The sequence below is a fragment of the Somniosus microcephalus genome, chromosome 28, assembly GCF_052327205.1.
Source record: "Somniosus microcephalus isolate GS21.2 chromosome 28, FLI_Smic_1.0, whole genome shotgun sequence".
NCBI lineage: Eukaryota > Metazoa > Chordata > Chondrichthyes > Squaliformes > Somniosidae > Somniosus > Somniosus microcephalus.
In genome coordinates, this window is record NC_141014.1 from 32,987,973 (window position 1) to 33,004,605 (window position 16,633).

Sequence of the window (16,633 nt, forward strand, 5' to 3'; positions counted from 1 at the left end):
AGGTACAGCACGGGTTAGATACAGAGTAACGCTCCCTCTACACTGTCCCCATCAAACACTCCCAGGGCAGGTACAGCACGGGTTAGATACAGAGTAAAGCTCCCTCTACACTGTCCCCATCAAACACTCCCAGGGCAGGTACAGCACGGGTTAGATACAGAGTAAAGCTCCCTCTACAATGTCCCGTCAAACACTCCCAGGGCAGGTACAGCATGGGTTAGATACAGAGTAAAGCTCCCTCTACACTGTCCCCATCAAACACTCCCAGGGCAGGTACAGCACGGGTTAGATACAGAGTAAAGCTCCCTCTACAATGTCCCGTCAAACACTCCCAGGGCAGGTACAGCATGGGTTAGATACAGAGTAAAGCTCCCTCTACAATGTCCCGTCAAACACTCCCAGGGCAGGTACAGCACGGGTTAGATACAGAGTTAAGCTCCCTCTACACTGTCCCATCAAACACTCCCAGGACAGGTACAGCACGGGTTAGATACAGAGTAAAGCTGCCTCTACACTGTCCCATCAAACACTCCCAGGGCAGGTACAGCATGGGTTAGATACAGAGTAAAGCTTCCTGTACAATGTCTCATTAAACAATCCCAGGTTAGATACAGAGTAAAGCTCCCTGTACACTGTCTCATTAAACACTCCCATGTTATATATGGAGTATAGTTCCCTCTACACTGCCTCATCAAACACCCAAGTTAGATAAAAAGTAAAGCTCCCTCCTACACTGCCTCATCCAACAATCCCAGGTTAGATACAGAGTAAAGCTCCCTCTACAGTGCCTCATCAAACATTCCCAGTCAAACATAGCAGGGGTTAGATACAAACCAAAGCTCCTCTTATATTGCTCCATCAAGCACCTGTAGATCAGCTATAGTGCAATTTAAATGTAGGGTAAAGCTCCTTGTACACTGTCCCACCAAGTACTCCCAGATCAGGTATAGCATGAGTTAGACGCAGAGTGGAACTCCCTCGCTATGTATTGTAAATGTCACTGTGGGGGTGGGGGGAGGGACGGAGGCTTCGCAACTCATTGGAATGGTTTCTCGGGCAAATTCCGATTGACGGATAAGACAGAAGAATGGTATCCACTGCCTTCCGAGGGTTACTAGGGGTTCCGTAAGGTTGACATCGAGAGCTTTCTCTCTTTCACTGCAGGCACTGGTTAGCTGCATTCCTCCGTTGGATTGCCGAGGCCAATCAGGAGGTTGCTGAGCCTGGCGTATTTCAGTGGTTGGAAGTACCATTCTGCCCAAGCAAAGCAAATAACCTGCTTTAACCGCGAATCAGTAACGACTGCGTTCTATCCAAGCCGTGCTAAAAGTGGAGAACGATGGTCGCCTGGATGCTCCCTCACCTGGGACATGGCTTTAAGCCCATAGCTGCTTGTACTTGGTGGGACTCTGATCCCAGCTAGGAGAAGGCCAAGGTGGGTGGGCAAGTCCTATCTGGGCTGCTCTTAGGCATCTTCAAATTGGCTATTCGACGTCAGTTTAGGGGCAAACCTGGCACTCTCAGTGAGGGGATGTTGCCTGGTATGCGGGTACGGGCGCATTAAGAAGAAGGAAAATAACAAATATTTTTAAAATGTAGAAAGACTTGCATTTCTATAGTGCCTTTCACAACCTCAGGACGTCTCAAAGTGCTTTACAGCCAATTAAGTACTTTTTTGAAGTGTAGTCACTGTAATGTAGGAAATGTGGCAGCCAATTTGCGCACAGCAAGCTCCCATAAACAGCAATGTGATAACGGCCAGATGATCTGTTTTAGTGATGTTGATTGTGGTATAAATATTGGCCCCAGGACACCACAGATAACTCCTCTACTCTTCTTCGAAATAGTGCCATGGGATCTTTTACATTCACCTGAGGGAGCAGATGGGGACTCGGTTTAATGTCTCATCTGAAAGACGGCACCTCCAACATTGCAGCACTCCCTCAGTACTGCAGTGGGCGTGTCAGCCTAGATTTTTATGCTCAAGTCTCTGGAGTGGGACTTGAACCCATAACCTGCATGATTCAGAGGCAAGTGTGCTATCCACTGAGCCACAGCTGACACTAGATACAGAATGATGCTCCTACAGCAGCCTGCTGGGTGAGGGCGACACCCAAGGTGCTAGAACAGACCAGAAAGTCCCACATAAGATTCTTGGCCTGCGCCGGATGATGCACTCTACAGCCAAATAGCCTGACACTACTGCAGGTTCTGCATGAAGTATGATCGCTAGAATGAAGTGTCAGAGACCTGCTGCCAACCATGAAATCATACCCCAACAAGCGACCGCTTCTTTGGATGTGGGCAAGGAGAGAAAAATTGGTAAAACGAATCATAAAATATATATAACTTTCGACGTAGAAAAGATTAATTGATTTCCGTTCCAATGCTTCAAATCTCGGCAACAGAATGCACCAGCATGTGTTTCCGGGTTTGTACACAGAGAGAATTTGCTTTTTGCAGATGTTTCTCTGAATGACCGTCTGAAGTTTTCATTCTTTATTCTGCACTTGCCCCTCCCCCTCTTTCAATAGCTCTACATATACGAGGCGTACAGTACCAAACGGGAATGACTTGTCAGCTTTTACACAGTGTGTGACCCTTACCCTGCTAAATAAACAGCAACTTTGTACAGTTGCACAGTAATTAATTCTTACGCTGCTGAATAAACAGGAAACTCCGTAAAGTTATGCAGCATAACCTTTACCCGGCTAAACTAACAGCAGTTCCATACAGTTACACAGTGAGTGACCCTTACCCTGCTGAATAAACAGGAACTCTGTACAGTTACACAGTGAGTGACCCTTACCCTGCTGAATAAACAGGAACTCTGTACAGTTACACAGTGAGTAACCCATACCCTGCTGAATAAACAGGAACTCGTACGGTTACAAAGTGAGCGATCCTTACCCTGCTGAACAAACAGGAACTATGCGTAAGTTACACATGAGCTAATCCTTGCTGTCCTGAATTAACAACTTTGTACAGTTGCACAGTGAGTAACCCTTATTTGGGTAAAAGGATAGCAACTGTACAAAGTTACCCCGTTGAACAAACAGGAGCTCTGTACAATTACACAGTGAGTGACCCACGTCATGCTGCATTAACAATAACATTGTGCACTTAGACAGTGAGTAATCCTTATTCTGCTACATAAACAAGGGGGAAAAATTCAGTTGCTTTGCGCCTCCTGTTAGCGCCCTAAGAGAGCGCTAATGGGGTGCAAAGCAACTAGCGCCCGGGCGCGGCGATGTTTGCACCGCTCGCGAAATTGACCAGACATTTTGCGGCGGCGCTAAACACTACCGCCACGATCTCCTGCGCCCGCAGATTGTGACGTCAGTCGAGCGTGCAACACCCCGGTAGCGCCCCGGACCGGATATTGAGTGGCGCCCCCTGCCTTACCACCTGCCGCTAGCAACGACAGGTTGAGGGGAGCGTTTTGCAGTCGGGAAGGGACTGGGGGAAGCGCTATTTAAAGGCGGCCACTTCCTGCCTTTTTTTGTCTGTGACATTTTGCACCACGTATTCTGAGAGAGAGAGAGACTTCTGGAGAGATTTAACGCTGTGTGAAGGAGTTTTGGGTACTGAGCAGCACTTTGCAGGTTCATTTTGATTTGACCTTCCTTGCATCAATTTAGAAGAGACTATGGGGGCTGCACTCTGAGCTCTTTCCCTGGGCCTCTCCATTGTTCTTTCCAGTAGATTTGATGGACAGGTCTCTCCAGGCCGAGATTCAAGGCTGCAATGAGCAGGGTGTGGATGGAGAGCAAGGTCGACCCTCCCCTTTAAGAACTGGCCGGCGCCAGTGTGTCTGTGTCCCATTGCTGACTGACATCACATGAGCTTCGCCAGCGCTCTGAGGTAGCGCCTCGCTCCTCGGCAGCAGCTTAAGAGAAGTGTGTAGCGCCTGATTTAGCGCTCCAATCGCCTCCAGGGGTGATAGAAGCCAAATTTGCAGTCGAAGGTGATAATTAGCGCCAGGCGCTAAACTTTGCGCCCGGCTGATAATTGCGCCCCAAATGGGCTGATACCGAATTTCTCCCCCCAACAGTTTTATGATTAACTTTTGCCTGAGTAAATACACAGGATGAAGGCTGTAGTCCAAAAAGGATTGCAACCAAAGAACAAATCTTTGCTAATCTCAACTTCAAAGTGACGCCCCTTCCAAAATTCAAAACTCATTGGAGCAACGTGCGAAGTGTAAGGCTGACTACCCCATGCGCTTACAAACAACACAGGTTGCAGCATTGGCATCGAGTGTAAATCTTCCACCTGCATGTTCCCGGTATGGAGCCTCACCCTCTGGGAGAGCACACTGTGCGCAGCCCACCATTTCCGTATTAATGGACGGAAACTCGTGGGCCTCATGCATGTGAGTTCCTGATGCCCGTGCCCATTGGACGCACGCAAGTGAACAATTTAAACTTTTGTTCTTAACATGAGCGGGAGCTATCGTAATCTTGGATGTAATGCTTAAGTTATCCACCAGAGGGAGACAAATATAAAGGGTTCATTTACCAGTGTTTTAAGGTAATGTCCTGCTACACAAGTATTTAGGTAATGTGGCCTTGTGGGTATGACATCATAGGATCATCCATCTTGGATGCATCGTGCAGTAGAATTACAAGGGCATGCCTGTAGCTGTACGAGCTCTGTTCCCTCCTTATTCTGTGTAATTAAAAGTAAAGTTTTGAGTTCCTGAAGTCTCACTTATTGTAGTTATTGGACCTTACTACTCAGATATAACATTTGGCGACGAGGATTAACTGTTTCAACTTGAAGAAGGGAAAATACAAGAACACTGCATCTGAATCATGGCTACTCGAGTAGGAGAGATTTCTGCTTTTGATGTTCAAAATCAAACATGGATAGAGTACTGTGAGTTATTGGAGCATTTCTTTGTAGCAAATGATATTGTCGATGTTGGAAAAAGGAGAGCTATTTTGCTAACTTCGGTGGGAAGTCTGACATATAGTTTATTGAGAAACTTATGCAGTCCTGTAAAGCCTGGAGATAAATCATTTACTGAATTAGTGGACTTGCTAAAGGAACATTTCAATCCCAGACTGAGTGAGATTGTACAGCGTTTCAAATTTAATTCATGGAACAGGATACCGAGAGAAACTGTGTTGGATTATGTAGCGGTGTTGAGAAAACTGGCACATGATTGCAATTATGGGAACTGCTTGAAAGACATGCTGAGAGATAGGCTGGTTTGCGGGATAATGGATGCTCGAATGCAGAGGAGATTATTGTCCGAGACTGGGCTTACGTATGAAAAAGCGTTGGAACTTGCTCAATTAATAGAGACAGCGAACCGAGATGTAAAAGAAATACAAGGTTGCGACTGGTCTACTACAAAGCAAGTTGGAAGTCAGTTTATGGTGCACAAGTTAAATATGAGTCCGAAATCACAACGTGAGCATTTAAAGGCATGTTATCAATGCAATGGAGATCACCTGGCAAGGGAATGCAGGTTTCTGGAGGAAAAGTGCCACAAGTGTGGGAAAAAAGGACATATAAAACGTGCATGCAGAGCAAAAGCTACCCGGGAGGTATACAAACAAAAAGGGGGAGAAAAGCAAAACCTGGTAAGAGAAGTGAACAAACAGGGAGCATATCACATCAGTGGAGAAGCTGAGAAAGAAGACGACGTGTTCATATTGCATAGTATGGTAGAGGACATTCCAAAAGTGGATCCTATCACTTTGCAACTGATAGTAAATGACACTAAGGTCAACTTTGAGGTGGATACTGGATGTGATGTTACCATAATGAACAAGGAGGAATACTCAAAAGTGTGGAACCGTGCAAAAGTTCCAGAGTTAAAGTCTTGCTCTATGAAGCTTAAAACCTATACCGGTGAACGAGTGGCAACATTGGGTACAGCTATTGTAACTGTGAAACATAGGGACACCGTGGAACAGCTACCTATAGTTGTAGTATCGGGTTCTGGACCAAATTTGTTAGGTCGGGGCTGGATACGAGAACTTAAATTAGATTGGGGAGCAATAAATCAACTAGAGGGAGGCAAACAGTTGTTTTTGCAAGACGTGTTGATTGAACATGAGAACGTGTTCAAGGAAGAACTTGGAACATTTAATGGCCCCCCAGCTAAGATTTATGTTGACAAGGAGGCACTGCCAAGGTTTTTTAAACAACAAGGCTACGGGCCAAATGCTGGAATATGGGATTAGATTAGACAGGGCTTGATGGCCGGCGCGGACACGATGGGCCGAAGGGCCTCTATCCGTGCTGTATTACTCTATGACTCTATGACTCTATGACCTGTGCCGTATGCCATGAAACCAAAGGTAGAGGCTGAGCTTGATCGTCTGTTGCGGGAGAACATTCTGGAACCCTTGAAATGTTCAGAATGGGCAGCTCCCATTGTACCTGTTTTAAAACCGGACAATTCGGTAAGAATCTGTGGAGATTATAAATTGACTGTAAATAGGGTGTCTAAACTGGAACAGTATCCTATTCCTAAAACTGAGGATCTTTTTGCAAGCCTGGCTGGAGGGAAGAAATTCACGAAGCTGGATATGAGTCATGCATGCTTGCAGATTACACTAGATGAGGAATCCAAGAAGTATGTAACCATAAATACACACAAGGGTTTGTTTACCTATAACCGCTTACCATTTGGTGTCTCGTCTAGTCCAGCTATCTTCCAGAGAACTATCGAGGGTGTACTGCAAGGGATTCCACATGTTTCCATCTATCTGGATGATATTCTGGTGACGGGAAGAACCAACCAGGAGCATCTGAGCACTCTGAGAGAGCTACTTCAAAGATTGGATAAGGCTGGGTTACAGCTCAAGAGGAGTAAGTGTACTTTCTTGGGGAATGAGGCCGTGTTCCTGGGACACAGAGTGGACGCCACAGGGCTCCATCCAATCAAGGAGAAGGTACAAGCACTGCAGGAGGCCCCAGATCCTACAAATGTGACTGAGTTAAAAGCTTACCTGGGACTGTTAAACTATTATAACAGGTTTTTGCCAAACTTGTCAACAGTGTTAGCACCTCTTCACAAACTACTGCGCAAGGAGACACAGTGGCAGTGGGAAGAGGAACAGAGGGTTTCATTTGAACAATCCAAGAAACTGATGCTGTCCTCGGATGTGCTGGTTCACTACAATGCAGAGAAAGACATAATTCTCTCTTGTGACGCTTCACCTTACGGGGTGGGGGCAGTTCTTTCACACTGTATGGAAGACGGAACTGAAAGACCGATAGGGTTTATGTCTCGAACTCTGACCCCAGCGGGAAAAACTATTCCCAGTTGGATAAAGAGGGATTAGCAGTAATGTTTGGGTTACAGAGGTTTCACAAATATATATATGGCAGGAAATTCACCATATGCACCGATCATAAACCTCTTCTATCTCTTTTTAATGAGATGAAAGCAGTACCACAGATGGTGTCACCCCGAATCCAGAGATGGGCAGTGACGTTGAGGGCATATGAGTATGTCATCGTTTACAAAGCGGGCAAGTACCATGGGCACGCAGATGCCTTGAGCCGTCTTCCACTACCAGGTACACCTATCCGTGCAGCTCCAAAGGACAGAGTTTTGATGTTGGGAACTAGTCAGGTAGTACGCAGACATGTGGCTCAGATACTGACCAGACAAAGGGAAATCGAACTGGAGGTTCCAGAGGAAAGGTTGGAGGACAGGTTGGTCCCCAGTTATCCAAATGCATTGGTGGTCCCACCACCACGAACAGAGACAGTTATACCTGGACCCCTTAATCAAGAGGAAACCATCACAGCAGAGTCAGATACTCTGAGTACTGCTCAGGAGCAGCAGGTGGCTTTACCACAACCAAGCAGGGACTTGACTGTAAGACGTTCAACAAGGTCTCACAAGCCGCCAGAGCGATTGATCACAACCTGCTAGATTGTTCAGGATGGACTATTGTTAAAGGAGTTTCCTTATGGACTTTTTAAGAATGTTGTTAAGAATTGTTGTAGCTTAAGAGGGGGGGGGGGATATAGTAATCTCGGATGTAATGCTTAAGTTATCCACCAGAGGGAGACAAATATAAAGGGTTCATTTACCAGTGTTTTAAGGTAATGTCCTGCTACACAAGTATTTAGGTAATGTGGCCTTGTGGGTATGACATCATAGGATCATCCATCTTGGATGCATCGTGCAGTAGAATTACAAGGGCATGCCTGTAGCTGTACGAGCTCTGTTCTCTCCTTATTCTGTGTAATTAAAAGTAAAGTTTTGAGTTCCTGAAGTCTCACTTATTGTAGTTATTGGACCTTACTACTCGGATATAACAGGAGCCTTCTATGCATACACTGTGGCCGGCCAGTTGGGGAGCCTGTGCTTAGAGAGAGAGCGCGAGAGAGTTTGCTTTTTGCCCAGCGTACAAGAAAGAAAGAACTTGCATTTATATAGCGCCTATCCCAACCTCAGGACGTTCCAAAGCGCTTTACAACTAATAAGGTACCTTTGAAGTGGAGTCACTGTTGCAATGTAGGAAACACAGCAGCCAATTTGCGCACAGCAAGCTCCCACAAACAGCAATGTGATAATGACCGGATAATTTTTTTTTTTTTTGAATGATGTTGGTTGAGGGGTAATTATTGGCCCTAGGACATTGGGGAGAACTCCCCCTGCTCTTCTTCGAAATAGTGGCCGCGGGATCTTTTACATCCACCTGAGAGAGCAGACGGGGCCTCGGTTTAACGTTTAACGTCTCATCCAAAAGACGGCACCTCCGACAGTGCAGCACTCCCTCCTCAGCGCTGCACTGGGAGTGTCAGCCTGGATTTTTGCGCTCAAGTCTCTGGACTAGGACTTGAACCCACAACCTGCTGACTCAGAGGTGAGAGTGCGACCCACTGAGCCACAGTTTGAAGAGTTGGGAGGCAGTTTTCACTATGGGCGAGGGAGGAAGACTGGCGATTGCGGATCACATGACCTCAATGGATGGGAAACCGGGCGGAGCGTATAACGGGCGGACGATTCACAACCACCGGAAGAGTACTGACCAAATAGATCAACTATAGAGAGGCAATAAAGTTCCAATGAAGAGGTACACCTATCAAACTGTCTAGCGGTGCGAGAAAAGGGACGAGAAGAGTTTCACCAATATGGAAGCAGCAGTCAGGTTTTACACAGATTTCATCTTTAAATCGAAAGTTAAATCATAGGAAGCCACTAAGCAATATTTATAGTGAGCAAAATGGCTGCATCTCAACCAGGTCAAGTTGGCTAGCTAATGACCAGGCCAGTAGCAGTAACCTATCTTGACCAAGCTTTTGACCACCTGCCCTACTATCTCCTTATGTGGCTCGGTGTCAAATTTTGTCTGACAATCTCCTCCAGCCCCACAACCTTCCGAGATCTCTGCGCTCCTCTAATTCTGGCCTCTTGAGCATCCCCCGATTTTAATTGCTCCACCATTGGCGGCCGTGCCTTCAGCTGCCGAGGCCCTAAGCTCTGGAATTCCCTCCCTAAACCTCTCCACCTCTCTTCCCTTCTTTAAGACCCTCCTTAAAACCTACCCCTTTGACCAAGCTTTTGGTCACCTGCCCTAATATCTCTTTATGTGGCAGGGGAGTCCAGAACCAGGGGTCACAGTCTAAGGATAAGGATAAGTCTAAGCCATTTAGGACTGAGATGAGGAGGAATTTCTTCACCCAGAGAGTGATGAACCTGTGGAATTCTCTACCACAGAAGGCAGTTGAGGCCAATTCATTAAATATATTCAAGAAGGAGTTAGATATATTTCTTAAGGCTAAAGGGATCAAGGGATATGGGGAGAAAGCAGGGACAGGGTACTGAATTTGGATGATCAGCCATGGATCTCATTAAATGGCGGAGCAGGCTTGAGGGGCCGAATGGCCTACTCCTGCTCCTATCTTCTATGTTCCTATGTCAAATTTTCTTTGATAACGCTCCTGTGAAGCGCCTTGGGACGTTTTACGACGTTAAAGGCGCTATATAAATGCAATTTGTTATTGTGAATGGAGGATACAGTGGTACTGGGAGGAGGATACCTGGGTCACAAGCAACGTTCCCGCCAAGGTGCATGGGCGCGCAGCCGCGCAACAATAGGAATTGTCCCACGCAGGCCGCTCACGGGCTTTTACATTGCAAGTACCGCGCATGCCCGGAAATTTAAAGGGGTCACGCATTAAAAGAAACAGGTCGCAAAGAACAAAGCGCAGCCTACAGGGAGCACAGGTCCCAAGGGAAAATGGATACTAGTCGAGCAAAGAAGAAGCAAATAGTGGAGAAATAATAAAACAGAGAGGGGAAAAATTAATTACTGTTTATTCTCATGCTAAGTCCATGCAAAATAAATTTAGAGTGAACTATATCTGTTGCATTTCATTACGTTTTACTTAATATAACTTGAGTTAATTATACACGCTAAATGCAATACTCCTATTTCCTTTTGGTGGTTACACATGTGGGAATACAGGGGAAAGTGAGCCAGAGGTTCTTTAAAGTAAGTTTAGGCACCTTGCCAGTAAGCTGAGGGAACAGCCAGAATGTGTTATTACCGATATTTGGTCGATGTAATGAGTTGCAGAGTAGAACTTTGGCGGAGAATGAGTGACTGGCTGATGATACCTGTTGGAAGGCACTGGGTTTATACATAGTTGGTAGAACAGGACTACTGGGTTGTATCTCAACCAGGTCAGGTAGGCTAGCTGCCCAATGTAGATAACGACCTGGCCAATAGCAGTGAATTAAAACCTACCTCTTTGACCAAGATTTTGTTCATCTGTCCTAATATCTCCTTATGTGGCTTAATAATCCTGTGTAGCGCCTTAGGACGTTTTGCTACGTTAAAGGCGCTATATAAATACAAGTTGTTGTGAATAGAGGATACAGTGGTTCTGGGAGGACCTCTACCAGCTAGAAGGACAAGGGCAGCAGGCGCATGGGAACGCCACCACCTCCAAGTTGCCCTCCAAATCACACACACCATCCTGACTTGGAGATATATCGGCCGATCCTTCATCGTCGCTGGGTCAAAATCCTGGAACTCCCTCCCTAACAGCACTGTGGGAGTACCTTCACCACACGGACTGCAGCGGTTCAAGAAGGCAGCTCACCACCACCTTCTCAAGGGCAATTAGGGATGGGGTAATAAATGCTGGCCTTGCCAGCGATGCCCCATCACAGGAACAAAAAAAAAAGGATACCGGGCTCCCAAGGGAAAATGGATAGAAGCATGGACTAAATGGGCCGAATGGCCTCCTTCTGCGCCGTTATGACTCTGGGGGAAAAATTCGGTTGCTTTTCGCCTCCCGTTAGTGCCCTCTTAAACGGGGTGCAAAGCAACTAGCGCCCAGGCGCGTTGCCGCCAACGACTTCCGCAAAATTCAGCAGGTGGTTAGCGGTGGTGGTAACCGTTAGCGCCCCGACCGCGATCTTTGGTAGCGCCCCCTGACTTACCACCGGAAGCTATGTCCGACGGGGTCGGGGGGGGGGGCCTACCTGCAGCCGGGTCGGCGCTATTTAAAGGCGAGGTGCCGGGCGGCCATTTTTGTTGCTGGCCGACTGCCAGCACCTGCCTCCACTGCCGTCCCTGGCCTCCTGACCCGCCCCCCCCCCCTCGCGGAGTGCCGGCTGCTCTCCATGAGCCTGGCACTTCTCTTGAGTGCCAGGCTCTTTTGCCGCACTCCGACCCCCGGTGGCCCAGCTGGGCCCCGGGTCGCGCTGCGCAAGGCCCCTCCCCTTTAAGAAGGGAGGAAGGCCTGCAGTACCGTGGCGCAATGTGGCGCTGTGGCACATAGCGCCGCAATATTCCCTCGCAGCACCCCAAGCGGGAGGCGGGGCGCTTCCAGTGGCGCCCCACTTCCCTCTTGGGGCACTACCACTCAATTTTGGCCACAGGGCGCTAAAAGTAGCGCCCTGGTGACGTTAGCGCCCCAAAGGGGGCGCGACTCAATTTTTCCCCGATGACTCTATGGGAGAAAAATTCAGTTGGTTGCACCTCCCGTTAGCGCCTTAAGAGGGGGCCAATTGGGGCGCAAAGCAACTAGCGCCCGGGCGCGGCGATGTTTGCGCCGCTCGCGAAATTAACTAGACATTTTGCGGCGGCACTAAACACTACCGCCACGATCTCCTGTGCCGGCAGATTGTGACGTCAGTCGAGTGCGCAATGCCCCGTTAGCGCCCCGGACCGGATATTGAGTGGCGCCCCCTGCCTTACCGCCTGCCGCTAGCAACGACAGGTTGAGGGGAGCGTTTTGCAGTCAGAAAGGGACTGGGGGAGCCCTATTTAAAGGCGACCGCTTCCTGCCTTTTTTTGTCGGTGAAATTTTTGCACCACGCATTCTGAGAGAGCGAGAGAGAGACTTCTGGAGAGATTGAACGCTGTGTGAAGGAGTTTTGAGTACTGAGCAGCACTTTGCAGGTTTATTTTGATTTGCCCTTCCTTGCTTCGCCAGCGCTCTGAGGTAGCGCCTCGCTCCTCGGCCTTAGCGCCTTAAGAGAGGTGTGTAGCGCCTGATTTAGCGCTCCAATCACCTCCAGGGGCGATAAAAGCCAAGTTTGCTGTCGGAGGCGATAATTAGCACCAGGCGCTAAACTTTGCACACCGCCAATAATGGCGCCCCAAATGGGGCGATAGCGAATTTTTCCTCCTATAAGTCAACATTGCACGGGGAAATAAATGAAGCAAAAAAGTGAAGGAATAATAATAGAGGGGAAAAGCTAATTGTTGTTTATTCTCACGCTAAGCGCATGCAAAATAAATTTGCGTGATTGGATTCTTGAAGGGAAAGTGCAATTTAATGGGAATAAGAGAGGTCTGGTAAACTCAGGGCATGGACTGCCTGTTTACAATACCAGGGTTTAAAATCTGTAGAAAGGACTGCATAATAAAGCAGGGCGAAAAGTGACTCTTTTGGTAAGAGGGGAACATTGCATTCAACAAACTGAATGATACAAGTGTCAGAGGACGCAGAGTGGATTGAAGTCAAGGATGGAAAGAAAGAACTTACATTTATATTTGCGCCTCTCAAACGTTTCAAAGCACTTTGCAGACAATGAATTATTTTGGAGTGCAACCACTGCAATGTAGAAAAACACAGTGGCCTCTTTACATATAGTAATTTTGCACAGATTATAATAAATGACCCATTAAATATAGCTGAATGAGGAATATTGGCCAAAGCACTCGAGGACCCCCTGCTCCTCTTCACTCGCTATCATAGGCTTATTCACGGCCATTTCAACAGGTACATGGGAACTCAGTTTAACTCAAAAGAATGGAGGCAATTACAGACCCTTTTCCATGCCTCACCCAGACAGGAGGGGAGGTTAAACAGGAAAATGTGTTTGGATTTACAGAGCCAAAAGGTTAGGATGCTGCCCGCATCCTAACTCGTACCAAGTATCTGCGGCATAACTACGACCGCCTATTTCATAGAAACATAGAAGATAGGAGCAGGAGTAGGCCATTCGGCCCCTCGAGCCTGTTCTGCCATTTAATGAGATCATGGCTGATCATCCAAACTCAGTACCCTGTCCCTGCCTTCTCCCCATATCCCTTGATCCCTTTAGCCTTAAGAAATATATCTAACTCCTTCTTGAATATATTTAATGAATTGGCCTCAACTGCCTTGTGTGGTAGAGAATTCCACAGGTTCACCACTCTCTGGGTGAAGAAATTCCTCCTCATCTCAGTCCTAAATGGCTTACCCCTTATCCTTAGACTGTGACCCCTGGTTCTGGACTCCCCCGCCATTGGGAACATCCTTCCTGCATCTAGTCTGTCTAGTCCTGTTAGAATTTTATAAGTTTCAATGAGATCCCCTCTCATTCTTCTAAACTCCAGCAAGTATAAGCCCAATCGACCCAATCTCTCCTCATACGTCATTCCTGCCATCCCAGGTATCAGCCTGGTGAATCTTCGCTGCACTTTTCCAGCTCGGTCACATTGCCTGTATCCGCCCACCTCAGCTCATCCGTTGCTGAAACCCTCATCCATGCCTTTGTTACCTCTAGACTTGACTATTCCAACACACTCCTGGCTGGCCTCCCACATTCCACCCTACGCAAACTTGAGGCCATCCAAAACTCGGCTGCCTGTGTCCTAGCTTGCACCAAGTCCTGTTTGCCCATCACCCCCTGTGCTCGCTGACCGACATTGGCTCCCCTTTAAGCAACGTCTCGATCTCAAAATTCTCATCCTTGTGTTCAAATCCCTCCGTGGCCTCGCCCCCTCCCTATCTCTGTAATCTCCTCCAGCCCCACAACCCCCCCGAGATCTCTGCGCTCCTCTAATTCTGGCCTCTTGAGCATCCCCGATTTCAATCGCTCCACCATTGGTGGCCGTGCCTTCAGCTGCCTGGGCCCTAAGCTCTGGAATTCCCTCACTAAACCTCTCCGCCTCGCTACCTCTCTCTCCTTCTTTAAGACGCTCCTTAAAACCTACCTCTTTGACCAGGCTTTTGGTCACCTGCCCTAATATCACCTTATAATCGCCTGTCACTTTAATTCTCCGCTTCACTCCCACTCTGATCTCTCTGTCCTCGGCCAATTACACTGTTCCAATGAAGCTCAACGTAAGCTCGAGGAACAGCACCTCATCTTTCGATTAGGCACTTTACAGTCTGCCGGACTCAACATCGAGTTCAACAATTTCAGATAATAATCCCTGCCCCCATTTTTCATGCAGTATGATTTTGCCATTCCCATTTGCAACATTTTCACAGCATGTTCTTTCAATTCCTTCCTCCCCTCCTAAACCCCCCACCCTGTCTTTGCACCTGTTTAATATCTGTTACATTTCCAGCTTTCTCCAGTTCTGATGAAGGGTCCCAGACCTGAAACGGCTGCTGCCTGGCCTGCTGAGTATTTCCAGCATTTTCTGTTGTTATTTCTAATGGCCCAGAAATTCGGGTCCCAACGCGTGAGTACGCACGGGGTACTCACGCGTGGACCCGATGGAAGTGCCGGTTTCTTGCATGTACTGCGCATGCGCGGGAAACCGGCACTTCCGTTCCTCTGAACGAAGGGGTTCAGAGGTCGAACGCATGCGGCGCGGGAGTCTGCGCGTGCGCTTTGAACTTACGTTTTTTTTTACAGGTTTTTCCGTGAGGGTAAGTCTTTAGATTTTAGAAATGTAAAAACCAGGCGTAAGGCCTGCATTTTAAAAGGTAAGTGGTCAATTAATTAAAATTAAAACATTTTTTCCACAGGTTTATTATTTTTAAATACATTAAAGCAAGGTAAGTTTATTTTTAGACCCGTTTTTTTATAAAATTATTTTTTTCAAAAATTTAAATTATTGTTTAAAATAGTTATTTAATGTAATTTATAGTTTAGTTAAAAAGTGTGATTTAAAAAAAAAATTAATTTGAAGGTTTACTGTTATTTTGGGGCCCGTATATTCATAAGTTTAGACAGGTCTTCCTGTCAATCTTATGAATGGGCTTTTCCCTCCTCTGATTGGCTGCCCATGGCTCACGTGATCCCAGGGGACGCATCGCAATAACTACGCCCCTGGGACACGCAAGCACAGCGCGCCGGGAGTTGGAGCAGGCCCCGGAGCGGAATTCCACGGGAGCCCAGAGCTCAACTGCCGGCGCGCAAGGTAAGTGCAGGTCGGGGGCTTACACTCGCGGGAAGCCCCCAACCCGAATTTCTGGGCCATTATCACCTTATATGGCTCGGTGTCAAATTTTGTTTGATAACGCTCCTGTGAAGCGCCTTGGGACGTTTTACTCCGTTAAAGGCGCTATATAAATACAAGTTGTTGTTGTTAGCAGAGGAAAAACTAAAGATGAATGCAAGGCCCTAGATATGGTGCATGATGGTTTCGTGCTCACTTTGTAGCATGGCCAACATAGTCTGCGACTATTCTTTTTGTATTCATTCACGGGATGTGGGCGTCGCTGGCACTGCCGCCACTTATTGCCCATCCCTAGTCGCCCTTGAGAAGGTGGTGGTGAGCCGCCTTCCTGAACCGCCGCTGTCCGTGCGGTGAAGGTGCTCCTACCTAATCTTTAGGAATGAGTCAAGTACGGCGCATAAGGCAGAGGCAGGGAAGTATCTGGATCTCGCGATCATAACCTTATCCGACCCGAAATGCTGCTGAGGGTGTGGGAAAAGTTAAAATGGAACATTTAGTAGAAAGATTTTAAAGGAAAAGTTAATAAGAGCACAATAATGTTTGGGAGATCTACAGGAGAAACTGGGAAGAATGTAAAGAGATGTTGTTGAGGCTACAGTTTAAATCCATCTGGTAAAATCAAAACAGGTCATGGGCAATTGAGACCAATTTGGTTAAGGAGGATTCTAAAGTGTAGTATTAAGGATAAAACAAGCTAAGAATCTTAGAAGAAAGAGAATTTTGCAAACAGTAGCGACAAAGAAAGAAAGGAAGACAGACAGACAGACTGACTGACTTTCATGATTTCAGGACATCCCAAAGTGGTTTGTAGTCAATGAGGTACCTTTTGAAGTGCAGTCACTGTTGTAATGTAGAAAACTTGGCAGCCAATTTGTGCACAGCAAGATCCCACAAACAGCAATGTGATGATGACCGGATAATCTGTTTTAGTGATGTTGGTTGAGAACATGAGAGAACATAAGAAATAGGAGCAGGAATAGGCCACTCGGCCCCTCGAGCCTGCTCCGCCA

At 47.2% G+C, this 16,633-nt stretch overlaps 1 protein-coding gene across 4 annotated transcripts in view; it reads right to left on the minus strand.

Annotated features, from left to right (window-relative positions):
• The window catches only part of lrrc4ba (leucine rich repeat containing 4Ba), a 192,110-nt gene that overhangs the window by 21,946 nt on the left and 153,531 nt on the right, over positions 1-16,633 (minus strand). The window contains exon 1 of one of the 4 annotated variants that reach the window (XM_085969748.1): positions 14,758-14,941. The exons of the other annotated variants lie outside the window; for them this stretch is intronic. The gene's annotated coding sequence lies outside the window, so the exon portion shown is untranslated. Of the gene's footprint in view, positions 1-14,757; positions 14,942-16,633 lie in introns of those variants that run through there. 4 annotated transcript variants of the gene reach the window in all.